We start from the raw sequence: 13,428 nt of genomic DNA on the forward strand, positions 1-13,428 counted from the left end.
AGAAAGAAAGAAAGAAAGAAAGAAAGAAAGGAAGGAAGAAAGAAAGAAAGAAAGAAAGAAAGAAAGAAAGAAAGGAAGGAAGGAAGGAAGGAAGGAAGGAAGGAAGGAAGGAAGGAAAGGAAGGAAGGAAGGAAGGAAGGAAGGAAGGAAGGAAGGAAGGAAGGAAGGAAGGAAGGAAGAAAGAAAGAAAGAGGAAACTGAGCTTATGCTGCAGAGAGGAAAAAAGCCTCCCTCCTTAGTCCTCTCCTTTGAGATGGCAAAAGAAGTTGTAATCTCAGCCCTTGTCCTGCTAGCCGAGAGATCACAAACTCTTTGGGTCTCAGTTTCTTTATTTATTGAATAGATATTCTAATGACCACATTGCTATGCCCATCTATCTGTCCATCATTTGTCCATCTTCGAGCATTTAACTTTCACTGTTTTACATTTTGCTTATAAGAGTTACTGATAGCTCTCAAAGAACATAAAGTATGTCACATTCATCTTTATACCTATGGTTCCTAGGCCACTATTCTAAATGCTTTAAATCTATTAAATCATTTATTTTTCATGATACCATGAGAGAGGTATTCTTTTTATCCCCACTTATTTCAGACTTAGGAGGTTGTTTGACCCCAATCGTAATGATATTAATGGTGTCAGATAGATTTTAATGTAGGTATCTGGCTCCAGAGTCCATGTTCTTAATTACTATGCTATACAAGAAAGCAACTTAACTTTCTTCTCAAATCCAGGTACTGTTTCAGAATAAATTTTTCCATATGTTTGTATCCACTTTTTCCTCTTTACTCTTTAGCTTTTGTTTGTATTTCATGATCTGTGTTTATTTTTGTGTAATTACAGATGTGATTTTTCTGTGCACATTACTTTTTAAATCTCAGATATGAAATCTCATACATACATTAATTTTAATTTACCATTGATTTATTTCTTAGAAGCAATATCGAAAGAGAAAAATTTTCCTCTAATTTTCAAGTTTTATGACCCTAAATGTGACAGGGAGCAAAAAATGCCACTTTGGCATAAGAATTATTTTGAGTAAAAACAATTGCGAAGAAATAGATAACAGGAAAAAAAAAAAAAAAAAAGCTCTCTGCCCTCCACCTATTTTCCTAAAAGTAGAAAGCAAATTTGCAAAAGTACCCCTCTTTACCTCTGTACCAAGAAGGATGAAAGTTAATCATTAAAGACAGCGATGGATCCTTGTCAGCCTGGATATGGTACCAGACGGATCTGCATAATAAACTTGACCAATTAGACTTTGACTACCACTTGTTTCTCATATAGTTGCACTCCCACAATTTACTATTCCTAGAGGTTATAGGTCTCGTTCCTCTGTCTTGTCACTTCTCTAAAAATTTTTTGTTCCTTTGCTATATACATCCGAGTTCTAACCAAACTTTTTTAAGTTACTCATCCCTGAGTTTCTCTTATGTATATATGAGATATGCACATGGTAAACCTTTGTTAGTTTTTGTTCATTAATCTATCTTTTGTTGCAGAGCTTCAGCTGAGAATTTAGAAGAGAGTAGATGGAAAATATTTTTCCCTCCTGTCCAAATGCAAGGATAATCTTACATGAGTCCAGGAGGAAGGTAAGTAATATTAAAGATACAAGAAGATGAATGGCTTCAGATTTTGCCTTTTAGACTTTCAGAAGACAAGGGTTTAGATGAAAATTAATGCAAATCTAGGATAAACAAAGCAATCACAAGGAGCGTTAGGTCCCAGATATGCTAATTTTGGTCTCTGCAGGTCATAGAAAACAGAATTAAGACATAGGGACTGAGAAAGATTGTTAACTAAGTCCTTCACCTTTAAAAATGAGAAGTAATAAATAATTTAAGATTCAAACTAAATGGAACAGAATTTTTTTAAATTAACACAAAAACAAAAAAAAAAAAAAAAAAAAAAAAAAAAAAAAAAAAAAAAAAAAAAAAAAAAAAGAGCAGTAAAAAAGAAAACAGATTGGTCAGTTAAGCATTTCATTGTGAAAACCTTGACGTATAACCAAAGAATATCCAAAAATATTTCTGACATCAAAGCATTACCGTTAAGATTAATATTAAGAAATAAAATAAATGAAGCCTAAAATATAAACAAATTCACCTTTTTAATGTGACTTTTATTACTTACTTAAAAATCTGCAGTCAGAAAATATGAAAAGAACATTCACTAATCAAGCCAAGTGACTACTCTCCCACAAGTACTTAACACATTACAGTAAATTGTTATAGGATAACCAACATCACACACACACACACACACACACACACACACACACACACACACACTACATTCTTCCCAGCTTTTTGGCAGTTGGTTTGGGATTCATTAGTGAGAGATGTTTTTGTAGCCACAAGTTAAACAAATTTAAAAAGAAAAGAAAATAGCATTTAAGCATACGATCTGAAATTAGGGAAGCAATAATATACGAAGTAAAGATAGTTGACGATGGATAGGTAAATCATAGATAGATGATAAATAGGTGGATAGATAGATGATAGATAGATGTAGACATACAAAGAAATATTTCAATTGATGTGCATTCAAAAAAAGATTAATCACAATATTCACTCAGAATATTTTACTGGAGAAAGATGATATTCCAAGGCCATCAACAGTCCACTGCAGGGCTGCAAATTTTGATCTCTGACAAGATGAGTACTGAAATTGAAAGTAAGTCTTTAGAAACTTTTATAGTCATTTGGCAAAGAAATTTCATGTCTGTTGAATCTCATAATTAAAAAGATCTGCATTTTATGCCTTTTTAATAATTTTGTAGTAATTGATTTTTACTATATTTTATGAAAGAATCAGCATTAGAAATTTAAAAAATAAAATTATTCTTTCCCCACAAGTAGCTCAAGATGCTTTGAATAAAATCATATTTGGTGTTGGGGAAGCTAGGAATTCTTCCTTCTTCTGTGGTTGTACAAAACATATATTTAATGAACCTATCATTTTATTTTGGCAGGCATTGTAATTGCTCACTATCAATGTAAGAGAAATTACAGGAGGTGTCTGAGCTGAGAGAAAGGAAAGAATACCTCCCTGTTTAGTAGTTACAAGTTAGAACTGTAGGCAAAGTGTAACATTAGGAAATACAGCTGCTGGTAGACCAGTAGTTTGCCTGTTTGTACCAATAATCCTGGGGTTATTTTTCTTATATCTATACAGTTTTTCAAAACTTTGCTGTGGATTTCGTTCTGCCGTTTATAGACATGAGAAGATAACTTGTACCTTTAACATCTCGGCTAAAGCTTCCTTTTAGGCTAAAAGACAAGAAAAATAAATGTAGGCATCCCTTTTAGTCTTTGGGAAATTAGCGCTATCTGTGACATTAGCTTCATTTTGTTTTGGTGGCACTTTTTAGGGCTGTGATTTGCTGTCCATGCAGGGCAAAGCTGACCTCCAAAGGGATGTATGTAAGGAAAAGGTGCCCAAGAGTATAAAGAACTAAAATCTTTATGCCAGAAAACAAAACAAAAAAGATGTAAACCTCAAGTGTACTCCACCCATTTACACTTCTTAGCTCCAAACCACAAAGCGAACAAAAAAGTACCTTCTCAGACTTGTTTTTTTCTATCACATTTTCTGAGAAAAGACATGGTTAAGTTTTAAATGCACTGTCCTGGGCTTACTCTTAGATATCGATCTTTTCATAAAATTGAAAACAGTTGATACCTCTTAGAGAGCATCTGCCTCACCCCCCATACCACACCCGTTTCCTGGGTCACTGGTCCTATGACTAGCCTTGAGCTACAGGACCTAGAACACACAAAAGCTCTGCTGATTGCCAGATGTCAAAGTCACTTCATTTTTAGACCAACCTTCTTGCTAGCAATACATACAACGTCTTTTTTTTTTCTCACCTCTAACAAGAAGGTTTTGTAAAATTAGAGCACAGTCCATTTTGCTCCCAGAGTTGTTGCTCCGGAATTCCTTCACATGGACCTTGTCTGTGGGCTAGAGTATATGGCTGGTGTGAAATCAGTGCTGCAGATCACACTTAGGTTGAAAAGGAACTCAGAAGAGAAGTTATATTAATGTTTCCTTTAGGTGTTAAACAGAATAGCTGGAAAAGAGATTAAATAATCATTGACTAAGCCCCATTTTTGAGCCCCATTTTCCATTGATCTGTAGCCCACATGTCCATTAAGATTGTTGGAAGGACCTAAGAACACTTGTAGCCAGATTTGTTAAAATTGACATCATCTGCTAACAGAGTGTAAGCCAAGAGACTGCCTAGATTCCCGTTTCTCAGCGAGGACAAGTAGTCCGCTAATTTAAAAACAGGAAAACATAGGAGGGCAAATGTGAAGAGTCCTAAAACCTCATGTTCTTTGTTTTGTTGTTTTGTTTTGTTTTATGAGATGGAGTCTTGCTCTGTCGCCTGCACTGTAGGGTAGTGGTGCAATCTCTGCTCACTGCAACTTCTGCCTCCTGGGTTTAAGTGACACTCCTGTCTAAGCCTCCCAAGTAGCGGGCATCTGCCACCATGCCCGGCTAATTTTTTTATTTTTTTATTTTTAGTAGAGACGGGGTTACACCATGTTGGCCAGGCTGGTATTAGACTCCACACCTCAGGTGATCCGCCCAACTCAGCCTCCCAAAATGCTGGATTTCAGGCATGAGCCACTGCGCCTGGCCCTAAAAACCCATATTAATGTTAATATTTTAAAAGATAAGGAAAATTAGAGGAGTTACAGGCCCCTCCATACAGGCCCCTACATTTTGACTTGCCCTCAAGTTTAAATAAGCACTAAGCACTTCAAGTGCAGAATATCCTCCTCAACATTCATTCCGAGAATCAGCCGACCACAAACAAAAAGTTTATCTGCTGAAGCAATCTGATTTTGACACCTGTTCACCCCGCCCTCTTGCCTTCTGCCCCTACAAACTTCCCTGCCAGTTTTACCCCTCCCTCTCTCCAAAAGACTTGTCCCCTTCTGATTGATTTTGAGACACCTGAGATTTCTGAAAGGGACGCATTCTCCCTGGTGAAATATCTGTTTAAGTAAAGTTTCCATTTACCTAAGTCTGCATTGATTTTGATTGAACACCTAGCACTCTCAATACTGTTTGCCCTACACCAGTTTTTCACATTGCACATTACCTTTAACATACTAAATGTCGTCTCTATTTAACTTCCTCCATTTATTATGTTTATTGTCTCTCTCCCTCCATTAGAATATAAACTGCCTGACAGCAGGGTGCCTTTCTGTTTCATCTACTGAATTCCCATCACTGACTACAAACATGATAAGTGCTCAAAAAGCTTTTGTGAATTTAATGAATAAACTTACTCTTACCCATGACATGATAAGAGCAGGCTTTGTCTAATACATAAAAATATAGACTAAAGAAATATTTGCTACTGGTTCTGCCAGGATCTCATTCTCCACCCTAGTTAACTGAATCTCTGACATGTTTCTTGAGCTTGTTTTAAATTCTTGTTTTAATCCTCTAACTCCTCTAAAACTGTCCTGCTTTTCTTAGTTCTTCCTAATTTCTTTTCCTCTCTTCCCTGCAACTCAGCTCAGAAACTGGGGTCTCGCGACTTGTGGACAGTTGTCCCTGATGCTGTTAACCCACAGTATTTTCAATCAAAAAGTTTCTCTGAGTAGATCCCTGTGCATTTCTGTCAAACTCAGATCCCAGCCATACCAGCCACCTGTTTAGCCCTTCCCTGATATATCAGATCCCAGGTATACCAGGCATCTGTGCATCCCAGCTTTCCCTCCTTCCTTGGGCAGGTACCGTTCCTGTTTCTGACACCTCCAGTCATCCAAGTCCTACTTTAGTGAACAAAGTGCCTTATAGCCACATCCTAGACAGAAAAAAAGAAATATCATTTCTTCGTGATCATGCATAGATAATATTTGTGGAGTGAATTTGTGTCAAAAAGATCTGGGGGCACAGTGGTTTTACATTCTAAGTTATTCCTCTATTCCAAGGACTTTGGCAAAGGGAGGGGAAAGAATCAAAAGTTTTATGATGATCATAATGAGTTTCAGGTCATGACCACATAATTCACCTTGTTATTACTCACTGCTGATCCTTTAAGTAAAATACCAGAGCCCCAGTAAAATGAATGAGATATCAATGCCTGAGGATTTCACCCAAGCATCGCTAATTAAGGGTTATCTTCAAATGCATTCAAGCTACACAAGTCTCTTGAGTTTGCATAACTGAGCTGGAAATCAGTTGAAGGAACTTTATGGGATTTTTAGCCCAGGAGGGAAAGCAAGAAAGTTAGAAAACTCAAAACCATGGGGAAACAAAATAAAAACACACAAAAAAAACTTTCTTCACATCGAAAAATTAATGTTTTGTTTCTGATCTTTCTTTTTTAATGAAAGAAAAGCCTTACACTATCTTTTATATCCTCTTTGTCTTGTTTTCCAATTTTTACACCTCCAAATGAGGTATAGGGTGAAAGAAAGAGCCTTAGAATTCAAGTCAGGAGTCTCAGGTTTTACCTTCCCCTATTCAATATGAGTCTCATGTATGAAATAGAAATACAAATTACTTACTGTATCTACTCGATGGTGTAATAATGTGAATTAAACAAGAGGATGAATTGAAAATACAACAAGTCCTCAATGTCATCCACAGGTTCTTGGAAACTGTGACTTTAAGTGAAAGGATTTGTAACAAAATAGGTTAATTGATACAAACAAGTTCCTACAGCATATTTTTGGTCACAGAAACATCACCAAACTTCTAAATAAAGACCAAAGCACTTCTAATAGTAAACGTTGAAACATTTATATATATATATATATATATATATATATGTGTGTGTGTGTGTGTGTGTGTGTGTGTGTGTGTATAAAAATGAGTTATATATATATTATATATATATAAATAATATACATAAAAAATCTTTCATATGTAATCTTCCATATATATGAAAAATCTCATACGTATATATATATATGTGTGTGTGTATATATATATATATATATGTGTGTGTGTGTGTGTGTATATATATATATGTGAAAGATTAACAAAACAAATAATTGCCCAATTATTTCAGTTCATGGTCATGGGTGGCAGGAGCCTAGAAGTCCATGGTGGCCTGTAACCTTGTTTGGAATTAGAATATGGAGCTGATCCCATAGTTGGCCTCAAGGGAACCTTGGACAGCCTTGTGATTGAGAAGGCTACAATAAAAGTGGAAAGTTGGGGCTCTAGAAAGCACATGAGGCTCTCTGTGGGAACAAGGAGAGCAGAGGAATTAGATGTTATGAATTAAATAGAATGGAGAGATGATGGTAACTAAACTTACAGAACCCATCTTGTTATGTCAATATTTACAACGTAGACAGCATGGCCTGTTGCATTTCAAAGACCAAAGAGCCTTCTAAACCTTTGCATATAAACACAATTACAGGGTTTAAACAGCAAGGGTTTATTTTTTAAGGCTATAATAAGTATATAAAGGTTATATAATTGACAACACAGTCTCTATAAAAAGTTTTTTTAGCCACTCCAATCCTGTTTCTTCTATGAACTGTCCACATTACTTGCCCAACCATTTATTTTTTACAAAATTTTCTTAATTTTTTCCATTAAAAAATTTGAGTTGTCATTTAATTTTGCATGTAACTTTGCCCAAACTTTATCTATGTTTTGAGCAACTTGAGCATCAAAAATCTGTTTATTTTGTATCCTCCAGGGTATGAAGCATGATTCTTTTCCCTAAAATAGTAGCATTTATGATTTTAAATTCTATCTGCCAGATGAATCAATACAAGTGAGTAGTAGAATCATACCTCATCTACCAGAATTCACTGTGCTAGCAGTCTTATCTATTTGAAATATATGAAAGAATCTATAAGAAAAAGAAAATCTTTCAAATATCCAGAATAAATATTACCAATCTCATTTTTACCATCTTAAATGAGGATTAAATAAGTAAAGGCAAAACCTAAGATGATACATCTAGGAATTATTTTACAATATGACACAAGAATTAAATATAGCATCAATAACCTTTGACCAAGTGAAACAAGCTTTTTTAGATAATAAACTTGTATTTTTTTAATCCAAACCCAAGCAGCCTAAACCCCTCTTCTTGCCATAGAGAGAAGCCATTCTCAGATAACAAAGAGCCTACACAAAGTAATTTTGCAGAGTATACTTTGAAGGGGGGAAAGAAAATCCTTCAAATTTCAGCATTTTTATGGATGAATGCAGTAGGCAATAGAAACATGAATTGCTTTTTAAAAAGTGCAATAAATGAAAGCTGTTCATAATTGGTGTTCTATAGGGAATTACAAACAAAGAATTTGAGAAGTTTCTAGAATTACACTTTCCACACAGATACAAGGTAGTGACTTATCTGAAACAGAATTATTGGGCACCTCTGGCATGGACAAGCATGAATCACAGAAAAGACTCAGCAAAATGTGTAAAATCAGACATGAATTAGTAAGAACATCTAAGCAAGCACAAGAAAGCAATCTTACTAAAAATATTACTATAATATTACTAAAGAGAACACATTACTATAGGACTCACTGTCACCTGAGAGAGCAGAGCTGGGAAATATCAACCTGTTATAGCTTTATCAGGATTTGTTTGTACTGTGAGATGATAACATTGTACTTAAGTAAACCAGTTAGTAAGTCATTCACATTTGATCTTATGTATTAAATTAGTCACTCATAACTAGTTCTTTATGTTATCTTTAAAAAGCACCAAGTAAAAAGCACTGTTCAGATATTGTTACAAAGAGGTTTTATATAGCAATTGCAGGTACAACTTAGTTGCTCAAAATGATGGAAACTCACAAATGTGGAAAAGATGATTTAATAATTTTTTCTTCAAAATTAATAAATATAAATAAATCACAATTAGAAATGCAAAGAAAAGTTAAATTTAAAACCTATAAAGATGGCCCTGGTAAAAATAAAATAAGCCCATTTTGAAAATTAAAAAACATGCATTTTTAAAACCTAAACTTCCAGAACCCACCTTGTTAGGTCAATATTTGCAGCTTAAATCAGATGAAATTATAAAGTAATATTTGGGGTTTGGCTGCAACTGAGTGTGGGTGTTACCTGAACTGTAAACATTTTTTGGAGGAGAACTGTAATGCTAGCAAAAAAGCAAACACACATGGTGAGCTCAATATTTTCTCAACTTTCTGCCATGGGGAAGTTTCAGGGATCCACATGTCACAAGGAGATGGAGGCGAAGGAATGCACAGCAGTGTTGCTGAGCTAGGGTGGCAGAGATCAAAGTTGAGGGCTATGATTGCAACTGGAATTTGCAGGGCACATTAGCAAAGAGAAGGGCACTATTCAGACAAGAGTCCTCAGAATGCTATATGGAGAAATCTCAGTGGATCCTTGGCCCAGAGCTGACCTGTACATACACAGAGCCAGTCCCTTCTAGAGCTCACAGGAAATACCACTGTGCCTGCCAACTGTGTTTCTGAGTACAAAGGAAATACATTAGAATTCAGCATCTAAAAACAAGAAACACAAATATTTGGAAATCAAACAACACACTTTCAAATACCACATAGGTTGAAAAAGAAATCACAAAGGACATTAAAGTATTTGAAATGATCATAATAAAAACACAGCAAATAAAAGAAATTATTCACAACTAAAGCAATGCTGGGGAAAATTTTACAACTTTATAAAAATCAAAGACTAAGAAAGAGTGGTTCATGTTGCCACCTTCAAAGGGTGGAAAAAGAAGAGCAATGTAAACCCAAAGTAAATAGAAGGAAGAAAATAATCAATATGAAAAACTACATCAATAAAATAGTATACAAACATTTTAGAAAGAAAGCCAACAGTAGAATTTTTTAAAGAACACCAAATATTTCCAGAGCTCATGTTATGCACCACGCTTTCTGCCATGAGCTGATTACACAGATTAAGACAATGCAGCCCATCTGCTCTTGTCCCCAAGTTTACCGTATTTGAGCTTTGAGTCATGTATTTCACAAAGTGATTTCAACATAATACATCTAAGAGTTCATCAGTCCAGCAGTGCCTAGAACACAGTAGAAGCTCAATAAATATGTGTTGAATGGATGAATGAACTTTTCCCTTAACACATGGGGAGGGCCACAGAGAGGAAGGGACTTTCCCTAAGGTCACTGATGTCTTACTTGGTACAGCTTGAATTCTGTTCTCCATACCAGACACCATTCTCTGCCAGCTCAGACTCTAGTCTCAACTCTCTTATGCCGTTAGAGAACCTTAATAACTAGTTCTGTGTTTAAATTCCCCGGCAGCCCATCTTGGAAAGGCATTTCCTCAGCATTCCTGTTTGTCTCGTGCCAGCTCTCCAGCCAGGGGGCCCACTGAGAGGTGAGCCAGGGGAGAGTGAGTGAGCACACAGACTCATAGTGCAACCTGCAGCTCCGCTTAGCACAGGGGAGCTGATCTGTGTTCACTCATGCCAGCAAAAGCCACCTTTCCCAAGCTCTGTTACCTCTCCAGCATAAGTTCCTGTTGCCTGATTGCATCTGGTGAGTCAAATTTTTGTGGGGTAGAGCCCAGGTATAACTGAGACAATAGGACTATTTCCCACTAGTGGAGAACTAAGCTTTTGCAATGAAAAAGACAGAGGGAAAAAATAACCCATATTGCCCTAAGACAATTCAGATTAAGAGTAAGACACTCAAATTTTAGCAACTCAAAAGGGAGGCAGAAACAGCTACAGCTACTGGGGACATGGGAGGATGCCTAGGAAGGAAGTGGTTCTAGGCACTGGCACTGGAGAAGACATAGCATGTCCTATCTCCTGAAGAAATAAAACTAACAGAAATTACTTATATGGCATGCACTATATGTCAGGAACTATTGTAAACACTTTATAAAATAAATATAAATTATTTAATCTTCACAGCAACAGTACAACATAAATACTGTGAGAGCCCCCACTTTACAGATGGCAAAACTAAGTCAGAGACAGGTTAAGTCACTTAAATTCACAGAGCTAATCAGCGGTAGACTCTAGGCAGTCTGGCTCCAAAGTCAATGCTTTTACCAATCCCTCAACCCCATACTACATGAAGAATCGATTTTACTATGAACACGGGCTCCTAATTAGATAGGTAGACAAGCCCTGGAATTCTCCGGAGGTCAGAAACCTGCAAAAGGGCAAGCACTCTGAAGCTCAAGCCTTGCAGACAGCTAAGCATTGATAAGACCAGCTGTGTCTACGCCTTCCTTCTCCATTCATTCACTAGTAGTCATTGGACCCATTAGAGTTTGTAGATATGAACTGAGTTTGTACTCTGATAGTTTTTTTAAAAAGCGAATCACAAAGTTTGATTTTCCAGCTACCATAGTCTAGTTTCATACAGAGTGGAGACTATCTGAGACTCAGAGAGGGCAAGTGGATGTTTAGAGAGTAGCCGTCTGTGAGTAGATAACTTGATCTGTGCGGGCTGTGCTGTGCTGTTTCTGCTCTTATGGAGATTCCAGTCTAAAAGGAAAGGCCAGTATTAATCACCTAATCCGTTAGTGAATGCTACCTGCAAAGCAAGTGAGGTGCACTGAAGGAAAGGAAGGCAGGTCAATATCAGGGACTCACAAAGGAAGCTGAGGTGGCCCTGGAGCAGCAGAAGGGCTTGGCTTGAGAAACAGGTGCTTGGATTGAGAGCTGAAAGATGAAAAGGCTTTTTTTTTTTTTTAAGGTGGCACAAGAAAGATGAGAAGATAATTCTAGGTGGTATAAATGGCACTTGCAAAGGCAAGAGAGGGCAGGCTCTGAAGCCTCCTGGTAAAGCCAGCCCCAAGGCAGGGAGCAGGGTACAGAATGAGTTGAGGCTGGAGTGGCAAGGAGTGGCAGGCCATGCAGCAATGGACAGAGTTACGATCTCTGTGCAAAGAGCACTGGGGAGACATGGAAGGACATAGACAGAGCAATGGCATGAAGCAAGAAACACCTAATGTATCTAATAAGTGACTAGACTAATACTCAAACTCAGATCCTTTGCCCTTCTTCCTCCCAATCTCCAACCTCACTGCGCTTCACCAGTCCAGGAAGTTCTGCCAGTAGAGGTCCTCAACAAGCCACACAGATCACAAACCTCAGGGTTGGCAGGGACTTGGCTGTCTTGGAGACACATCCACTGGCTAAGCACTCCCTTGAACTCTCTGAATCCCAGTCCATCTCCAGTCCGTGTGAAACTAGATACCTGGATTCAGCATATGCTTAATAGCTGAGTCATCTCTATCAAATTAAATCACTTCTATGAGCCTTCCTTTCTACACCTGCACAACGGGAGTGCCAGTGTCAACTGATCATTAAGATAATGTAGGTGATGTTTTCAGCACCATAGCCAATCTTTAGCAGATGCCCAAAGAGTGACAATTTAATCTGAATTCAACCATTCATCTTGAGCTATATCTTTCTCCCACCTCAGCTGTGACAGTTCTAAGACATTATCCTGAATATCAGATAGGGCTTATCATTAAATAAGCCTATTCGTCCACTAAATAATTACGCAGGTTATAGCAGCCCATAGCTAAAACAGAAATTTTAAAAAATAATAAAATTACCCACAGTGGAGAAAGGAGAAACTGAAGAAACGTCATCTTTCTGGTATAATTTTCCATGTTTTATTCCTTGAAAAATAGCCAGCATAAGTTTGCATGGTGTTTAAAAAATTAATGTCACCTCACCAGAAGACAATGAGTTAAATATTTCCATTGAAAATAAACATTTGAAAACAGTCTCTATTTGTATATTTCTTCATCTATTCAATTTACAATTTGAGCTCATTCCATGCTAAGTGTTCTGAATCAAAAAGATGAACAAAATACAGTGCCATTCTTCAAAGACTTCACAGTCTACAGAAAAGGAAGATATTTAAACAAGTAATTGCAGAATTGGAAATTGGAACTGATGTACTTAGAAGGGTTTTGAACAAAGGACACGGCTGTGACTCTCTCTGCTTTTGCAAACTTCAGGAAAACCACAGGTGAGTTCCACCTGAGGCTAATTTGAAGCTTGTGTTCTGAATTTGCCAACTAAGATAAGAAGGAAACATATTGATAGCAAAAAGAATAGCTTGTGCAGGGAAGTGAAGGCCCAAGAAGGATGTATTTTCTCAGAAACCTAGAAAAGCATCTCCTTCTCAACCTCCAGGGAAATCAAAACAGACACTCAGTGATGGGTCCCGAGCATTTTCAGATTCAAGGAAAGTTCTAAATGACTGGAATTAGATATGTTAAATCTAGACTATCATGACAACCTGACTTCAAGTGTTATTTGCTGAAAGTGCAAAGCAGAGGAAAAGACCATTCTGTGTGTGCAGCACCCTTGTGGTCTCACAAGTACGATGCTTCATGACATATGGAAACCTGTTGCGTAACTGAATAGTCTGGGGCTAATTGCATCTGACTATGTTATTCTAAAGTGATGGATTGAGATGTGCAGTGG

At 37.0% G+C, this 13,428-nt stretch overlaps 1 long non-coding RNA gene across 3 annotated transcripts in view; it reads left to right on the plus strand.

Moving 5' to 3' along the window:
* The window catches only part of LOC108296848, a 50,546-nt gene that overhangs the window by 13,671 nt on the left and 23,447 nt on the right, over positions 1 to 13,428 (plus strand). For 2 of the 3 annotated variants that reach the window (XR_005198460.1, XR_005198459.1), the window contains exon 3: positions 1,503 to 1,595. This is a non-coding gene — a long non-coding RNA (uncharacterized LOC108296848). Of the gene's footprint in view, positions 1 to 1,502; positions 4,432 to 13,428 lie in introns of those variants that run through there. The other variant, XR_005198458.1, reaches the window with a different exon arrangement.

This window comes from Cebus imitator, unplaced genomic scaffold, assembly GCF_001604975.1.
Source record: "Cebus imitator isolate Cc_AM_T3 unplaced genomic scaffold, Cebus_imitator-1.0 Scaffold747, whole genome shotgun sequence".
NCBI lineage: Eukaryota > Metazoa > Chordata > Mammalia > Primates > Cebidae > Cebus > Cebus imitator.